Source organism: Dipteris shenzhenensis, unplaced genomic scaffold, assembly GCF_047967505.1.
Source record: "Dipteris shenzhenensis isolate YYH24624 ecotype China unplaced genomic scaffold, Dip_SZ_1.0 scaf0029, whole genome shotgun sequence".
Lineage (NCBI taxonomy): Eukaryota > Viridiplantae > Streptophyta > Polypodiopsida > Gleicheniales > Dipteridaceae > Dipteris > Dipteris shenzhenensis.
Window position 1 is genome coordinate 56,002 of NW_028239336.1, and position 18,614 is coordinate 74,615.

An 18,614-nucleotide genomic window follows, 5' to 3' on the forward strand; every position below is an offset into this window, starting at 1 on the left:
AAACACCAGGTGTGTCTGAGGGGGGGGGTTTCTTAACACTTCCGGAAGTATTACCGGAGGCCTAGGGCCACTGGTGCGAGAAGCGAGTAAGACGTGCCATAAGTGTCACTGTTGGTACGTAGGTGAGTGCTGTCGATGGTGTCAACTATGTGCAAGTGGTAGATGGTGTCAACTATGTGCAAGCGGTACAAGTGCTGAAGTGATGTGAGCAAGAAGAAGACCAAAGCGGAACAACATCATGAAAGCCATCCCTCGACATGAACAGCAAGGAACTTCAACCACATGACACAGATCCGTTGTACCAAGTGAAGGGAGAGGAGGGGAGGAGAACACAACGAAAAGAGATTTTAGAGTAGCGAGCAGAGATGGGAAGTAGCATAACTCATTAGAGAGCAAGATGACTGATACACCCCCCGAAGATACACACGAGGCGAGCTCTTAACTCTAGCCTCTCACTCCTTCACTCCCGCCTCTCGTCCCCGCCAGAATGTCCCTCTCCTTTCCCCTTTCCCCCTCTTCACCTTCTCCTCCTCTGCTCCACCCCCCGCTACCAATCTCCACACCTTCTTCCTATTGGTTGCCTTCTTGCACCCTTAGCCATCCTTAGCCATTCCACCGTTTGTGGGCCGCTCTGTCCTTGATGGCTTCCGCAACACTCCAGCCTGTCCTGGGTCAGTGAATCCCGTGCTCCATGTGTTCTCCTGCGCTCCTGACACTAGTTGGTTGAGAGGGTTGGTGCACCACCTATGCCTCTTAACTGATGGACTGCTTTCCATGTGCACCAACAGGTGTATCCCGCGTACCATTGCGCCAATACTTCCCTATGATTGACTTTGACCATGGTGAGTCGAGGTTGAGGTTTGGCACTCTTCAGTCATGTATTGCTTCCGTCATGTCCATGTCAAGTCCATGTCATGTCCAAGTCATGTCCATGTTAAGTCATGTCATGTCCAAGTCATGTCCATGTCAAGTCATGTCCATGTCAAGTCCAAGATGTGAACACATGTGAACACGCTGCGACTAGGTATGACCAAGGTCTAACAACTTGGCATGTTGTTGAGGTGACCATGACGTGACCCAAGTGTGACTCTTGGTGGGTTGCCATAAACTTTGAGTACAACAGATCCCCCGCCACTATCATTCACCGTCCCGGTGAATGACCGAGGATCTTGTGAGAGAAAGTTAGGTGTAAATTACAAATAAGAAAGTGACCTTGGGGTTGACATCCCAAAACTGAAAAGAAAGGGCTCATGGCCTTACAACTGTAAAACTGAAAAAAGAAACTGGCTCATGGCCATACAACTGTAAAACTGAAAAAAGAAACTGGCTCATGGCCATACAATTCCAAACTCCTTATTTACATGAGAATCCAAATGTACAGAGTTCGCAAAAAGATATGCCGAACTAAAAGATCCAGGAGCTACTGCTTGCTGGATGAAAGTCAAGGAGGGGGAAGGGGTGGGTGTGGTGGGTGTGCTGAGGTTCCGGGGCTGGTCCTTGCCTCTTCCTCGACTGTGTCCATGAGGTTGCGGATGTCCTCATATTTGGATTTATACCTGTGGTAGCCAGACCTATAATGTTCACATCGAGATTTGAGAGCAGCATTTTCATCTTGTAGCCCATGGAAGTTGTCCTGCAACTTGGAATGTGAAACTTGGAGATGGTCTTTTGCCTCGCGAATCTGCTTCATTTGACTCCGCACCACGTCCACCTGTTGATCCACAGTATGCTTATCGGCAGCCAATGAGGAGTATCTGTCCTGTAGGGCGGCAAGCTCCCGCTGAATTTGAGCCTGTTGGGCTGAATGGTGGTCCTCCAAAACTTTCTTGGTGGCTGTCCACTCTGCCTCCTTTGCTACAAGACTTTGCTGAAACTCGTCGTGCTGAGTTTTCCACCCAGCTTCCCTTGCCTGTAGAGTTGCTCCCCACTCCGTTTTTTTCATTTGCAATGTTGTATCCCATTCTTTATGCATGCTGGCTACCTGCTTCTCATGTTCCAAGCGGAGGTGTTGCTTCTGTGACAGAAGCTTGCAAACCTGACCCGTAGTATTAAAGAGGGAGGCACCCATCTGAATGAAGCTGTCATCTATAATGCGTTGAGCCATATGAAGGGACCTTTTAACCCATGCATACCTGTCCCGATAGGTCATTCGGTCAGCCATGTCAATAAGCTCGCCATATTCCTCGAAGGCCGCTTTCATCCCCTCTTGCTCTAGGTCCTCTAGAGCTGCCACTGGAGCCAGTGTGTCGATGTCTAGGTAACAGCTTGGAGCTTGGGATACCTTCTTGTTGGAAGCGATTGTCTCTTGCAAGGGAAGTGTGAAAATTTGGTCCAAGTCCTCCTCCTCCATGCAAACAGAAGACCGCTTCCGCTTTAATGCATACAACAGCCGTTTGTGTTCCTGGCTCTGTTCCTCTATCTGGGCCTCATGGGTGAATAGATCTCCCGAGGAGGTTGCGAAGTAGGTATCCAACATATCATTTTGAGGAAGTGGAGGACAATCCGCTGGAAAAGGTATCTTACCCCCAGCAAAAATAACCTCGCCAGGTCGAGTTTCCAGTAAGTCCTGTTCAGCAGCCTCCATACTTGGTTCAGGGGTCAGTCGTCGAGACACCCGGGGTGGGGTCTTCGCATCACCAGTGGCTCCCAAAGTAAGATTCAGGTTCAATAACCTGTGTCGTTCTGATGCCTCTCCATCAAGAGATTCCAGGGCAGAGGTGCCAGCTGCCGTAACGGTGCCTGCTGCCGTACCTTCTGTGGAGGTATCCCCCTGAGTTGGGGGATTAATGTGCATATCTTTGCACCCTACTGACCCTGATGAGATGATTGGAGGGGAAATGGTCATGACTGCGGGTGAGGTAAGTGGTAATGTTCTGCCATGGTGGGTGAGACCTGAGGAGGGCAGGGGAGTGACCGGAAGAACATCATCAGGGAAATCACAATCTGCCTCGAAGGGGATGGATGGAGAGGCGACTCCTGCATGAGCAACTGATGGCAAAGCTCCAGAGGCTGGCCCAAGAGGGAATGGCTCAGAAACCCGTGCTACAGATGTGGGTGGAGCAAGAGTGGGAATGGGGACTGGAGAGGAAGAGAGGACAGAGACTGGTGCAGCAGAGGCCGAGGATGCTGGGGCCGCACGAAGGGCCAGTGGAGATGATCTCAAGTGGGGGATCATAGGAGCGGAGGGTGGGCGGTGAGGAGAGGATGAAGTATGTGAAGGTGGAGGAAAAAGTGCAGGCGTTGCAGCCCGCCACTGGTGCAAGAGGTAGGTGAGGTGAGGTCCACAAGTACATGTGTGTGTGCTTCGGCGTGTGCGATTTCGAACAGTGGCCCGGAATGTTGAATAAAAGAGAGATGCAAAATCATACTGAGTGATGGTGAAGAGAGCATTAGGAGCAGGACGGATACCTTTCGTGATGTAGTAATGCCCGGGTGCTGAATAGAAGCGAGTGAAGAAGTAGCGTGTGATCACTGCTTCTCTGCTTCCACCTTCCAAAACCTTTTTGCAATCATATCCCCTCCTGTTGGGTTTGCACTGTGAAAGGAATGACAGGAGATGTGGTGAATCGTCGGAAGGAGGCTGAATAGGGAGAGCAGGGAGCCCCATGTACTGTGAGACCAAATTGGGTGTGAGAAGCTGCCTGGAGCCCATGAACTCAAAAGTGTCTGTGACATAGTCGTAAGATCTGATGAATCCTGTACACAGTTCCACATCCACCGGAGGGAAGATGACCTTGTCGAACTCAGTTAGACTGAGGGTCTGGATCTCGGAAGATGACAATACGGAGGATAGTTTGAGGTTCGGATCCAGAAGAGGTTTAAACATAACCCGAACGTGGGAGAGGGGAGGGGTGGTTACCGAAGGGCTCTGTATCTCCGTTGGCCCACCCGACCCTTCTGAATGTGGTCTCCGTGCAGAGGGGGTGTAATCTGAGCCCCCATGGTCAGAAGAGGAGGCACTGGAGCTCTGGGAGTGGAAAAGAACCCCCCGCTGCTGTCTTGATTGCGGTGGCTCACCATCCGAGATGATAGTGATCTCCGGACCAAGATGGGAATGTATCGCTGATGAAGTCGGTCCTGCTAATGAAGTCGGCCCTACCGATGAAGTTGGCCTTGCTGATGGAAGTGGCTCTGCTGATGAAGTCGGCCGAGCTGATGTAGTCAGCCCTGCTGAGGCTGTAGGCAGGGGTGAGGTCATGTGCACTGCAGAGTTTGCCTGAGACGTCATGGGGGTATAGAAAGGAATGAAGAGCTTATCTCTGGGCAACCTCGGCTTATACTTAGACTTCTTTTCGAGCATGAAGAAGAACAAGAGGTAAAGTGTAAGCTAATGACGAAGCAGGAGACGAAGCTGATGACGAAGCAGGAAGGTGAGTGATGACAAGGCAAGAAAGGAAGCCGGAAGGGAAGGGGAGCTGGTGACGAGGTAGGGGAGCTGCTGACGAGGGCTTGAAGCAGGAAGGGAAGGGGAGCTGGTGACGAGGTAGGGGAGCTGCTGACGAGGGCTTGAAGCAGGAAGGGAAGGGGAGCTGGTGACGAGGTAGGGGGGCTATTGTCGAGGCGTTGGCAAGCCCACTGAGATAGAACGAGAGAGTGGGGTAGGTGGTGACAAGAGGGGGAGGTGATGGTGATGAGAAGGGAAGCTGATGGAGAAGCACGAAAGTTAGAAAGGAAGCAGGAAAGGAAGGGGCGTGAATGACGAGGCAAGAAGGAAGCTGGCCAGATGATAATCGAGAAGGGGAGTCGATGAGGAGGTCTAGAGAGGAAGCTGGCGAGGTGCTAGTGAGAAGGGGAGCTGGCCAGGTGATAACAAGAAGGGGGAAGGAGAATTGCGATGAAGGTAGGGCTGCAGAGAAGGTGTTGGAGGGAAGGCTGCAGGGTTTTGCAAGATGGCGATGGAGGGAGAGCTGTAAGGTGGCGATGGAGGGAGAGTTGTAGGGTGGCGATGGAGGGAGAGCCTGCAGGAGAAGGAGGGGTGCAGGAGAAGGTGTTGGAGGGGAGGCTGCAGACTGCGCTGGAGGAAGGAGGAGGGAGGATGATAGTCTGCAGGAAATATGCGAGGGAGGGAGAAGGAAATATGCGAGGGAGGGAGAAGGAGGGAGGCTGCAGGAGACTGCAGGAAATATGCGATGGAGGGAGAAGGAGGGAGGCTGCAGGAGAAAGCGTTGGAGGGAGGCTGCAGGAGAAGGAGGGAGGCTGCAGCAGGAGGGACGATGCTGGAGGAGATATGCGATGGAGGGGGAAGGAGGGAGGCTGCAGGAGAAGCGTTGGAGGGAGGCGGCAGGAGACTGCGCTGGAGGGAGGCTGCAGAGAAGGAGGAGGCTGCAGCAGAGGGTCGATGCTGTAGGAGATGTGCGATGGAGGGGGAAGGAGGGAGGCTGCAGGAGAAGCGTTGGAGGGAGGCTGCAGGAGACTGCGCTGGAGGGAGGCTGCAGAGAAGGAGGGGGCTGCAGCAGAGGGTCGATGCTGTAGGAGATGTGCGATGGAGGGGGAAGGAGGGAGGCTGCAGGAGAAGCGTTGGAGGGAGGCTGCAGGAGACTGCGCTGGAGGGAGGCTGCAGAGAAGGAGGAGGCTGCAGCAGAGGGTCGATGCTGTAGGAGATGTGCGATGGAGGGGGAAGGAGGGAGGCTGCAGGAGAAGCGTTGGAGGGAGGCTGCAGGAGACTGCGCTGGAGGGAGGCTGCAGCAGGAGGGACGATGCTGGAGGAGATATGCGATGGAGGGGGAAGGAGGGAGGCTGCAGGAGAAGCGTTGGAGGGAGGCTGCAGAGAAGGAGGAGGCTGCAGGAGAAGGAGGGAGGCGGCAGGAGAAGGAGGGAGAGGAGGCTGCGTATGATTTCGTAGGCTGCAGGAGGAGGAGGGAGGGGAGGCTGTGTATGATTTCGTTGTCTGGAGGGGGGGAGAAACAGCCATAAATATATAACGAAGAGATCCAACTTTAGAAAAGTAAGCCAAAATTAGCATGAGTGGGCTGCAAGATGCGGTGGAGGAGGTGGATGAGCTGATCCCAAGGATCCACGCTGGGTTTAGCCAGATGCTAAATATAGCAGTGGTTGGAATTAGGAGAGTTTAGCCAGATGCTAAATATAGCACTGGTTGGAATTGGGAGAGCTTAGCCAGATGCTAAATTTAGCACTGGTTGGAATTGGGAGATAAAGGACAGACGCTGAATTTGGTGGCTAAATATAGCCTTGGTGGGAGGGGGTAGGTGAGAGAAAAAGCGGTGTGGGCAAGAGGAAATATTTGAATGAACACGGTGGGAAAATTGGAGTTTGAATTTTACTCTCTCTCTTGTATAGGATATTGGATCAGGGTGTTATAGAGGTGAATGAGGCTGAATGAAGCTGAAGGAGGGATGAACCAAGGGTGAACAAGGGGTGACCTAAGAGTGAACATGGGTGACAGAGAGGTGAACAGGGGTGACCTAGGAGTGAACATGGGTGACAGAGAGGGGAACATGGGAATTGACATAGGAGTGAACAGGGGTGACCTGGAGGTGAACAGGGGTGACATAGGAGTGAACATGGGTGACAGAGAGGTGAACATGGGGAATTGACATAGGAGTGAACAGGGGTGACCTAGAGGTGAACAGGGGTGACCTGAGGTGAACATGGGTGACAGAGAGGTGAACATGGGGAATTGACATAGGAGTGAACAGGGGTGACCTAGAGGTGAACAGGGGTGACCTGGAGGTGAACATGGGTGACAGAGAGGTGAACATGGGGAATTGACATAGGAGTGAACAGGGGTGACCTGGAGGTGAACAGGGGTGACCTAGGAGTGAACATGGGTGACAGAGAGGTGAACATGGGGAGTTGACATAGGAGTGAACAGGGGTGACCTAGAGGTGAACAGGGGTGACCTGGAAGTGAACATGGGTGACAGAGAGGTGAACATGGGGAATTGACATAGGAGTGAACAGGGGTGACCTGGAGGTGAACAGGGGTGACCTAGGAGTGAAGATGGGTGACAGAGAGGTGAACATGGGGAATTGACATAGGAGTGAACAGGGGTGACCTGGAGGTGAACAGGGGTGACCTAGGAGTGAACAGGGGTGACCTAGGAGTGAACATGGGTGACCTAGGAGGTGAACATGGGGAGTTGACATAGGAGTGAACAGGGGTGACCTGGAGGTGAACAGGGGTGACCTAGGAGTGAACATGGGTGACAGAGAGGTGAACATGGGGAATTGACATAGGAGTGAACAGGGGTGACCTGGAGGTGAACAGGGGTGACCTAGGAGTGAACATGGGTGACAGAGAGGTGAACATGGGGAGTTGACATAGGAGTGAACAGGGGTGACCTAGAGGTGAACAGGGGTGACCTGGAAGTGAACATGGGTGACAGAGAGGTGAACATGGGGAATTGACATAGGAGTGAACCGGGGTGACCTGGAGGTGAACAGGGGTGACCTAGGAGTGAACATGGGTGACAGAGAGGTGAACATGGGGGGTTGACATAGGAGTGAACAGGGGTGACCTAGAGGTGAACAGGGGTGACCTAGAGGTGAACAGGGGTGACAGAGAGGTGAACATGGGGAATTGACATAGGAGTGAACAGGGGTGACCTAGAGGTGAACAGGGGTGACCTGGAGGTGAACATGGGTGACAGAGAGGTGAACATGGGGAATTGACATAGGAGTGAACAGGGGTGACCTGGAGGTGAACAGGGGTGACCTAGGAGTGAACATGGGTGACAGAGAGGTGAACATGGGGAATTGACATAGGAGTGAACAGGGGTGACCTGGAGGTGAACAGGGGTGACCTAGGAGTGAACATGGGTGACAGAGAGGTGAACATGGGGAGTTGACATAGGAGTGAACAGGGGTGACCTAGAGGTGAACAGGGGTGACCTGGAAGTGAACATGGGTGACAGAGAGGTGAACATGGGGAATTGACATAGGAGTGAACAGGGGTGACCTGGAGGTGAACAGGGGTGACCTAGGAGTGAACATGGGTGTCAGAGAGGTGAACATGGGGGGTTGACATAGGAGTGAACAGGGGTGACCTAGAGGTGAACAGGGGTGACCTAGAGGTGAACAGGGGTGACAGAGAGGTGAACATGGGGAATTGACATAGGAGTGAACAGGGGTGACCTAGAGGTGAACAGGGGTGACCTGGAGGTGAACATGGGTGACAGAGAGGTGAACATGGGGAATTGACATAGGAGTGAACAGGGGTGACCTGGAGGTGAACAGGGGTGACCTAGGAGTGAACATGGGTGACAGAGAGGTGAACATGGGGAGTTGACATAGGAGTGAACAGGGGTGACCTAGAGGTGAACAGGGGTGACCTGGAAGTGAACATGGGTGACAGAGAGGTGAACATGGGGAATTGACATAGGAGTGAACAGGGGTGACCTGGAGGTGAACAGGGGTGACCTAGGAGTGAACATGGGTGACAGAGAGGTGAACATGGGGGGTTGACATAGGAGTGAACAGGGGTGACCTAGAGGTGAACAGGGGTGACCTAGAGGTGAACAAGGGCGACCTGGAAGTGAACAGGGGTGACAGAGAGGTGAACATGGGGAATTGGCATAGGAGTGAACAGGGGTGACCTAGAGGTGAACAGGGGTGACCTGGAGGTGAACATGGGTGACAGAGAGGTGAACATGGGGAATTGACATAGGAGTGAACAGGGGTGACCTAGAGGTGAACAAGGGCGACCTGGAAGTGAACAGGGGTGACAGAGAGGTGAACATGGGGAATTGGCATAGGAGTGAACAGGGGTGACCTAGAGGTGAACAGGGGTGACCTGGAGGTGAACATGGGTGACAGAGAGGTGAACATGGGGAATTGACATAGGAGTGAACAGGGGTGACCTAGAGGTGAACAGGGGTGACCTGGAGGTGAACATGGGTGACAGAGAGGTGAACATGGGGAATTGGCATAGGAGTGAACAGGGGTGACCTAGAGGTGAACATGGGTGACCTAGGAGTGAACATGGGTGACAGAGAGGTGAACATGGGGAGTTGACAGAGGAGTGAACAGGGGTGACCTGGAGGTGAACAGGGGTGACCTAGGAGTGAAGATGGGTGACAGAGAGGTGAACATGGGGAGTTGACATAGGAGTGAACAGGGGTGACCTAGAGGTGAACAGTGGTGACCTAGGAGTGAACATGGGTGACAGAGAGGTGAACATGGGGAGTTGACATAGGAGTGAACAGGGGTGAATAAATAGAAATTCAACTAATAGGAATGGAAATCCTTATCCAAAGAGAGAGTCAATGTGGATGATACTTCTTTACCCGTGAGCCATTTACAGGTGCTGGTAACTTCTTGCCCTCCAAGGTGGCCAAATAAACCCCTCCACTGGGAATAATCCTTGTGATAAAGAAGGGCCCTGTCCAACCACTGACAAATTTGGGTTTATGTTTCAGGAACTTACTGGAATATAACAAGACTAAGCTGCCAACTTGGAATTCCCTCTTCCTGAGATTTCTGTCATGCCATGCCTTCTGCCTTCTTTGCCAGACTTCCTGAGCCAGGATCGCTTCACGACGATGTTCATCCAAGGCTTCAAGATCCCATAATCTCTCAAGTGTGCATGCCTCCAAGTCATCATCCATCTCTGCCATGACCCTAGTGGTCTTCATGTGGAACTCATAGGGCATAACCGCCTCCAAGCCGTAAACTAGCTGGAAGGGTGAATATCCAGTGCTAGCCTTGTATGCGGTTCTGTAAGCAAAAAGAGCAGCTGGTAGTAGAATATCCCAATCTGCCAAGGAATGAAGGCATAACCGAGCCACAATATGAGACATGGTCCGATTGGAGCTCTCGGCCAAACCATTGGCTCGAGGGTAGTATGAACTAGAGGTCTTGTGAACAATTTGCAGTTGGGTGATGAGGTCAGCGATGACGTCATTGAGAAAGTGGGTACCTCTGTCACTCATCAATTCCACAGGACATCCAAACCTAGAAATGATTTGATCATACAAGAATGAGGCCACAACTTGAGTAGTGCAGGTCTTCGCGGCCTTAGCCTCCACCCATTTTAGTGCCATAATCAGTAGCAATCAGAGCATACTTGTTCCCTCTTCGAGTTGCAGGAGAGATGGGTCCAACAAAATCCAATCCCCATCTATAGAAGGGGGGTACAGGGCTGGATGGCTGAAGGGGAAGGTACTCCCGTCGGGTAGGCTTCGGTCCCCCTCTTTGACATGAGTCACAGCGGCGCACATAAGCATAGCAGTCTTGGAATAGCTTTGGCCACCACAACCCAGAGCGCATTATCTTTCTAGCAGTGGCCTCTGGTGCCATATGACCTCCCCCCATTCCTGAGTGAGCCTCCTGAAGGATGTCTTGTGTTTCATGAGGGAGCACACACCTCCTCAAAATGTGGTCCTTCCCCAACTTGTACAGCTGACCCGCGATCAGTTTGAAAGGAGCAGCCTGAAGAATCTGCCTCCGCTTTTGTGCTGGAGTTAACCCTTTGGAGAACTCCCCTGTAGACAACAATTGTACAATGTTTGCATACCATGGGGGAAAGCTATCCACAGCAAACAGGCAGTCATCTTTTGGTACTGTGGCATCGACACGGAAGAGGCCCGCATCTGGAAGGTCATCATCAACTCCTATGGCTGCTTCACCTGAAGAGATCCTTGACAAGTGGTCTACTGGTTGATGTAATCGGCCTGCTCTCACTAGGATGTCAAAGTCAAACTCTTGAAATAGAAGAATCCACCTACTCACTCTCCCCCCAAGCGTTGGTTTGTTCAGTAAGTACTTGAGAGCTTGATGATCAGTAATGATGATAAACTTACTGCCCAAGAGATAGTGCCGATACTTTGTCATGGCATAGACCATGCCCAAGCCTTCGCGTTCAGTGGTGCTATAGTTTCTTTCTGCTCCATTGAGTTGTCTGCTTGCAAAGTACACAGGTAGGTCGAGTTTGTGCTCTTCATCTGGTTGGGCCAATATCGCCCCAATGGCCAGCCCACTTGCATCTACATGCACATGAAAAATGACATCCCATTGAGGTTGCCGCAAGATGGGTGCCTTTACTAGACGATCCTTGAGGTTGTCAAACGCCAGTTGTTGAGGTGCCGACCAGTTGAAAGACTGCTCCTGCCGAAGGAGTTCCGTCAACGCCACCGCTATGTCGGCATAGGACCTGATGAATCTTCTATAATAACCCACATGTCCCAAAAAAGACTTGACTTCTCTGGGTGTGCGAGGAATAGGCAAGGTCAATATCACTTCCACCTTTGCTGGGTCCGTGGTCATTCCCTTAGCTGAGACGATGTGGCCAAGGAGGACCCCTCGCAAGGCGAGGAAGAAGCATTTGTCCGGATTCAAGCACAACCTAGCTTCTCTGCACTTATCAAAAACCCACCTCAACTTACTCATGTGATCAGTCTGAATAGCAGGTTCGAGGTGAGAAGCATTCTTACCATTGAACACAGAGAAGTCATCCAAGAATACCTCAAGGAACTTTCCGATGTTCTCTTGGAAGAGTTTGGTGACAAGACGTTGAAACGTGGCCGGTGCATTGCATAGACCAAAAGGCATCATCCGGTAAGCATAAGTTCCCCATTGGGTGACGAAGGTAGTCTTTAACTGATCTTGCTCTCGCACCCGAACCTGGTTATACCCACTGTATCCATCCATGAAGGAGTAGAGAGCATGACCAGCTACGGTTTCTAGCACCCTGTCAGTGAAGGGGAGAGGAAACCTATCCCGACGTGTGGCGGTATTCAAACTCCTATAGTCGACACAAACTCGGAGTTTTCCAGTCTCTCTTTTGGGTACCACTACGATGCCACTAAGCCATTCGGAGTAGTCAACAGGGTAGATCAACCCTGCTTGCTCCATCTTTTGAATATCAGCATGGACAGCCTTGCCATAGTTAGGATTCATGCGATATGGTCCCCTGATCACCGGCTCTGCTTCCGGATATAGATCGATGCGATGTTCCATGAACTCAGTGGGTACTCCCTTTAAATCCTTATATGACCAGGCAAAGACATCACCATACTCTTGAAAAAAATCAGACAATGCAGCAAGGAGATAGTCATGTTCCCAGACCCAACTGGCTACCTTAAGATGTCGCGGTTGGTCTTCTGTCCCTATGTTCAGATACCTCCAATCCCTGGCATGGTCAACCTGAGGTATGCTCTCTGATGCGGAGTTGTTGGGTTCTTCTACTCCCACTGCTGGGTGCGCAGGAGAATCATCTAGAGAAAAATTCCCCACTACTTCTTCCATCCAAGAGCTCGGATAGGACGGTTGGGTGTGTTCTGGAAATGGTTGAAATGTAGAGGCAACAGTTGGGCCCATTCTCTTCTTTCCTTTTTGTGCTTGCTTGAGCATTCCTCTATATGGTAGTCCAACCACCTCGTATGTAGTGTCATGAACCTCCTGTGTCGTTGGGGAGTCAGCTTCTGACATATATAAGTCAAGTAGAACAAGGTCCGCGACATCTTCTTCTCCCTGTATGCTGTGGGCTTGCCTTGAAGGTCTGAAGTTCCAAACTCCAGTGTGAATGTGGACGGCTCCTTCAAATTGTCCGGCCTCTTGACCCCTCCTAGGTTGGTCGAATTGCATAATGGATTCAATAACCCTTCCCAGAGTCATTTCCGGTACCTCCTGCCTTTGAGTGACATCAGTAAGTAGGTGATCATCCTCTTCTTCTGCAGATCCATGAGTGTATTCTCCAGTACCATCATTGTGCTCAGCCAGCCTATGATCTATGTGGTCATCTTCTTCTTCCATAGATTCATAAGTGTTCTCTTCAGGTCCATCATTATGCTCCTCTCGCTCATCATCTTCTTGCATAGGATCCTCTTCCTCCTCTGTTGTGACCCCATGGTCATTTTCTTGGTGTGAGGCATCCATGTCGTGTGCATCCATTGCTTCCATTGCTGCTTCATGGTCTTGTCTTTGAGTCACCCTGGTGGCCTCCCCACCACTTGGTCTGGTACTTGTGGACATCATTCGCTGATACATGTGGGGATTATTAAGAAGGCCAAAAGGCATCCGTTCATACATGAGATCAGCCAAACCAGGTGGGGAAGAGGCTTCCTGGCTCACCTCTTGCGCATTCCGTGAAGTACCAAAATGGGCTTCAGGATCCTCTTCTGGACACAACTCCACCATGTTGATGGCTAAGGATCCCAGGGCCCCCATCCAATCCAAGATAACAGCTTCTTCCTCATCTGGTCTAGCATGTTCCAACAAGTACGTCAAGCTCTCACCATCATCTCGTGCCGCTGTTACATTGGTTTCACCTTGGAAGGGTGAGTGCTCCACATAGGCCAACTCTTCTTCCTGTAAGGGCCAATCCCCAAGTGCCCATCGCTCCTCTTCCACCCCTTCTTCTTCTTCAAAATCCTCTTCCCCAAGTTCCACAGGTCGGTGGCGGGCCCTTCCAGTAACCATGTCTATTTCTAAGGATGTGGATCCCAAAGGTAGTCGAACTTCATCACTTGACCAATCTTGAATGGTCTTTGCTGAGCGTAACCATGGTCTACCAAGAAGTAGAGGATAAGTCTGCACACCCTCTGTCATATTAGGTACAACAAAATTGGACAGGAATGTAACTCCCCCAATCTTCATGTGAACACCTTTTACAGCCCCCATAGGCTTCACCTTGCGTTGATCCGCCATGCGTACTTGGAAATGTACGTCAGTTGTCAATTTCAAACCCAGTTGTTGAAGAGTACCTCTCGGCATGATGTTTACTGCTGCCCCACCATCCAAGAAAACATCTTTCAGCTCCACCCCATTGATCTCCACTGCGAGCTTGGGACTTTGTTCACATGTGAGGGCAGCATAGGCTGAGCAATTGTCTAGTGTTACTCCATCTTGAACTGTTACTGTCTCTGGTGTGGGTCCGCCCTGAACAGATTCCCTTTGGCGCCCTCCTGGCATGCGATTCACAAATGCAATACTCTGATGCTTGATATGTGGAGACAATTGACAGAGTTGTCGTAAGGTGATGTTGGGCCTAAAATCCATCAAGTCATCCATCAAAGAATAGGGCTGGACAGTAGCAGCAATCTTTTGTGCCTTCATCCGCCGAGCTTCTGGCCGAGGGTCGAAGCTTACGCGAGGGAGAGGAGGTGCCTCTGGATTCTCAGTCAATATTTCCTGTAGTGACTCTCCCATCACCCATTTCCCTTTTTCTTTGGCACTACTAGGCTTCACCCCTTTTTCCTTCTCTTGCTTCATTGTGCTTCCTGAGTGGAAGGTGGATGGGCCTGCCTGCGACTCTTCACGTTTTTGCCCTGAAGTTGTCACTTCTGTTGCAAACCTCACTATTTTGGACTTGCGGGAAGGAAACCGAGGTGTGACTCCTTCATCTTCAGAACTAGATTGAAGATCTTTGGTGACACTCCTGATCACCTCCTGATACCTTGAAGGCATAGATTGCTCACTTGGAGCTGAGGTAGTTCTAGAGCTATTGCTAGGACTTGATGGCTGTGGGGCCCCTCGGGTCCTTTCTAATCCAGTTACAGGAGAGGACAAGGGCGATGTAGTCTTGTGCCCACTGTCCACCTTGGAGGAAGGAGGTGGGGATGCTCTTCTAGTGACTGAGCTGGTGTTAGTTGGTGATGAGGCCTCCGATATTGATGTTGAATCATCCTTACTACTGTCACCCTTCATTTGTGACCTAGTCACAGCTCCCAACACTGCACCAATCAAATGGGGTTTGTCACCCTCCCCCGCCACTACTACATCAACCATGTTGACTTGCGATGTTAATTCCCTTCTGCCATTGGGACAATCTCTGGTGTAGTGGTCATTTGTGTTGCACTGTGTACAAGAGGGTCCCCCAAATGGTTGTGTACAATCATCTTGGTAGTGGCCATACTCGCCACATCTATAGCACATGATGGGCCTGCGAAAGTTGGTACCTCTGCCTCCACGTCCACCTCGGAACCCACCCCGTCGACCGCGAACATAAGGGGGTCCATATCCACCCCCTGACATAGGTGGTTGATACTGTGCATAGTAGGGCGGAGGGTAGAAGTATGGAGCCCCAAATTCACTAGGAGTAGGAGCTTGGAGTAAAGGAGGATTAGGAGGATTAGGAAGTAGTGGAGGTGGAATGATAGGGTGGGTGGGTGGTTCAGGTGCCTTCACAGGGGCTGAAGCTAGGGGTACTGGCCCTGAAGTGGTCGGTGCAGCTTTGTTGATTGTAGCCACCAGTGGCTCCCCAATTGGATACTCCGGCAGAAGCTTCCTCAACCCCTTAAGATACCTGCACTCGGAGGCATCGTGTCCGTGAATTTCACAAAATGTGCAAAAGGAGGTTGGGGTGGGTACCTTACGCTTCGATGGACATTCCCAGTAGCCATGGCCAGAACCCTTGCAGTCCGTGCACCAGAGACCACTTCTTATCTGAGCTTCAAAGGGTGACGGTCCATCCACTTTTGTTCTGTCTTTCAGACCTTCTTTGATTTCTTCTAATTCCTTTTTGAGTTGCTGCCATGCCTGTGAGCCCTCTTCTCTCGGAAGTTGGACGGTCTGAGCGGGTGTTGAGGCGAAACTTAACTGGGACCGTTCCATCTTCACCGCTTCCCTCAGAAATTCTTGTAGTGAGGCATGCTCAGGAAGTTTGTCAACCAGCCTTATAGCAATAGTGGAGGGTAAAGCCTTCAAAAACCACCCCTTCATGACGGCGTCATTGGGTGGCACCGACATCTTTGCCGCCAAGACCCTCATCCTTGTGTACATCTCAGAGATGCTCTCTCCAGGCTTCATGGTGTCAGTGGATAACTCTTGGACAATCATGTGTTCGAATTTTTCCAACTTGAAAGTGCGTAAGAATTCCTCCCTTAGGTCTGTCCACGTCTGGAAGTGGTCCGGAGGAAATTGACTGTACCATACATCCGCAGCATCCTCCAATGACGAGGGAAAGATGTGAAGGAACGCATGCTCATTCTCCACACCTTTAGCTCTACATGCTGTGAGGAACTTCCTCACATGAGCTTCCGCATCTTCATGGAGGTGGCCTTTGAACTTTTGAGTCTTCACGTGGACCTTGTTGAGTAGCTCGAGAAGTCTCGCCCTGTCTGGAGGACTGAGAATGGCCGTCCCCACCCGAGAGGTTGGAGAGGGGGCCATCCCCACCCGAGAGGTTGGTGAGGATGCAAGAGTTGGAGGGAGTCCCGATGGGGCTGTAATGAGTGTTGGTGCTCCCGAGGAGGAGACCACCCCGACAACCCCTCCTGTGGAGGACCACAATGGAGAAGTCACTACTGATGTAGTCATAGAGGAAGTGTACCCAGATGGTAGGGCGTAAGTGGGGGGTCTCGGTGTTGCAGAGGGAAAGGGTGAGAACATGGAAGATGTGGGGGTGAAAGAGGATGGGAGAGCATTTGGGAAAGAGAGGGACGGAGTTGAAGTCATGGATGAGTAAGCAGAAGGGAAGGAAGAAGGTGATGGAAAAGGCAACACCGGTGTGGATGGAAAGGGAGATGAAACCATCATGGCAGGTAAAGGCATGGCCGGAGCAAAAGTACCCCCCAATGGAATAGATATAGAAGAGGGATTAGCTAGGAGCCCGGAGCTATGCGTAACAGATGAGGTAGCAGCTTGTCCACAAGAGGTTGAGGCGGGAGCAGATGGAGTCACCACTCCGGTAGAAGAGGTGGTTGATGAAGACATCGTTGCAGGAGGAGGAGAGGGGCTGCCTTGACCTTGATGAGTCCCTGAGGAGTCCTCGTCCTTAGTACCCTCTTCTTTCACCTGTTCTCCGCTTTGCACTTCTTCTTCTCCGGAGTCCGGATCTGACCACCAGGGTTCTTGTTGGTCCAAGCCAATGAGAGTGTCGATGAAGTTACTTGCTCTGGCTACTGCTCCAATGGGCTCACTTTGTGCTCGAGTTGAGGACTTCGCAAACTTTCGTCGCACGTAATGCTTCTTGTACCTAGTCTGGTCTGCCGGAAGTCTTTTCTCCACTCTCCTCAAGTACCTCCTAGTTCTCTCACTAGCTCCTTCAAATGTTTCAGAACTACTCGGCATAAGACCTCTCTCTAGGACCCTAGATCACCACTTCACTCGTGCTACTCAACACCAGCAGTGTCCCACCGTGATCGCCATAAACTGTCTGAGGGGGGGGGTTTCTTAACACTTCCGGAAGTATTACCGGAGGCCTAGGGCCACTGGTGCGAGAAGCGAGTAAGACGTGCCATAAGTGTCACTGTTGGTACGTAGGTGAGTGCTGTCGATGGTGTCAACTATGTGCAAGTGGTAGATGGTGTCAACTATGTGCAAGCGGTACAAGTGCTGAAGTGATGTGAGCAAGAAGAAGACCAAAGCGGAACAACATCATGAAAGCCATCCCTCGACATGAACAGCAAGGAACTTCAACCACATGACACAGATCCGTTGTACCAAGTGAAGGGAGAGGAGGGGAGGAGAACACAACGAAAAGAGATTTTAGAGTAGCGAGCAGAGATGGGAAGTAGCATAACTCATTAGAGAGCAAGATGACTGATACACCCCCCGAAGATACACACGAGGCGAGCTCTTAACTCTAGCCTCTCACTCCTTCACTCCCGCCTCTCGTCCCCGCCAGAATGTCCCTCTCCTTTCCCCTTTCCCCCTCTTCACCTTCTCCTCCTCTGCTCCACCCCCCGCTACCAATCTCCACACCTTCTTCCTATTGGTTGCCTTCTTGCACCCTTAGCCATCCTTAGCCATTCCACCGTTTGTGGGCCGCTCTGTCCTTGATGGCTTCCGCAACACTCCAGCCTGTCCTGGGTCAGTGAATCCCGTGCTCCATGTGTTCTCCTGCGCTCCTGACACTAGTTGGTTGAGAGGGTTGGTGCACCACCTATGCCTCTTAACTGATGGACTGCTTTCCATGTGCACCAACAGGTGTATCCCGCGTACCATTGCGCCAATACTTCCCTATGATTGACTTTGACCATGGTGAGTCGAGGTTGAGGTTTGGCACTCTTCAGTCATGTATTGCTTCCGTCATGTCCATGTCAAGTCCATGTCATGTCCAAGTCATGTCCATGTTAAGTCATGTCATGTCCAAGTCATGTCCATGTCAAGTCATGTCCATGTCAAGTCCAAGATGTGAACACATGTGAACACGCTGCGACTAGGTATGACCAAGGTCTAACAACTTGGCATGTTGTTGAGGTGACCATGACGTGACCCAAGTGTGACTCTTGGTGGGTTGCCATAAACTTTGAGTACAACAAGGTGCAATGCAAATTGTCCCCCCTCTATCAAGAGCCCAGTCACCCACATAGAATCTGTCAATCCGAGCATGGATAGGCATCTGCACCCTATGGTTCGACCAGGAAAACAAAAGTGACTGAGATTGAATATGAAATGCATCATCTGACCAAACATCTCTACCACTGAACTTGAACAAGAAGGCATCCCAGACTGCTCTCTCGAGGGAGTGTAAAATTTTTTTCTGACAAGCAAACTGTACGGACTTCCCCGACTGTACGGACTGTATGGATTTTTCTGATTGTACGGACGAAATCGTACGGATTTTTGACAGTATGAAAAAAAAATATTTCCCCAGATTTTTTGACAGAGCGTACGGATAGAAAACGGACGTCAAAAGGAACCTCGAGGGTGTCAAACTGAGGGAGAAACAAGCAGCTGTAGCATGGGAGCACGAGGGCTAGCACGGAATTTCAC

At 51.2% G+C, this 18,614-nt stretch overlaps 1 protein-coding gene across 1 annotated transcript in view; it reads right to left on the minus strand.

Moving 5' to 3' along the window:
• LOC147879379 (putative ion channel POLLUX-like 2) overlaps positions 1-18,614 on the minus strand; it is a gene marked incomplete at its 3' end in the record, with an annotated part of 161,432 nt that overhangs the window by 51,826 nt on the left and 90,992 nt on the right. The window lies entirely within an intron of this gene.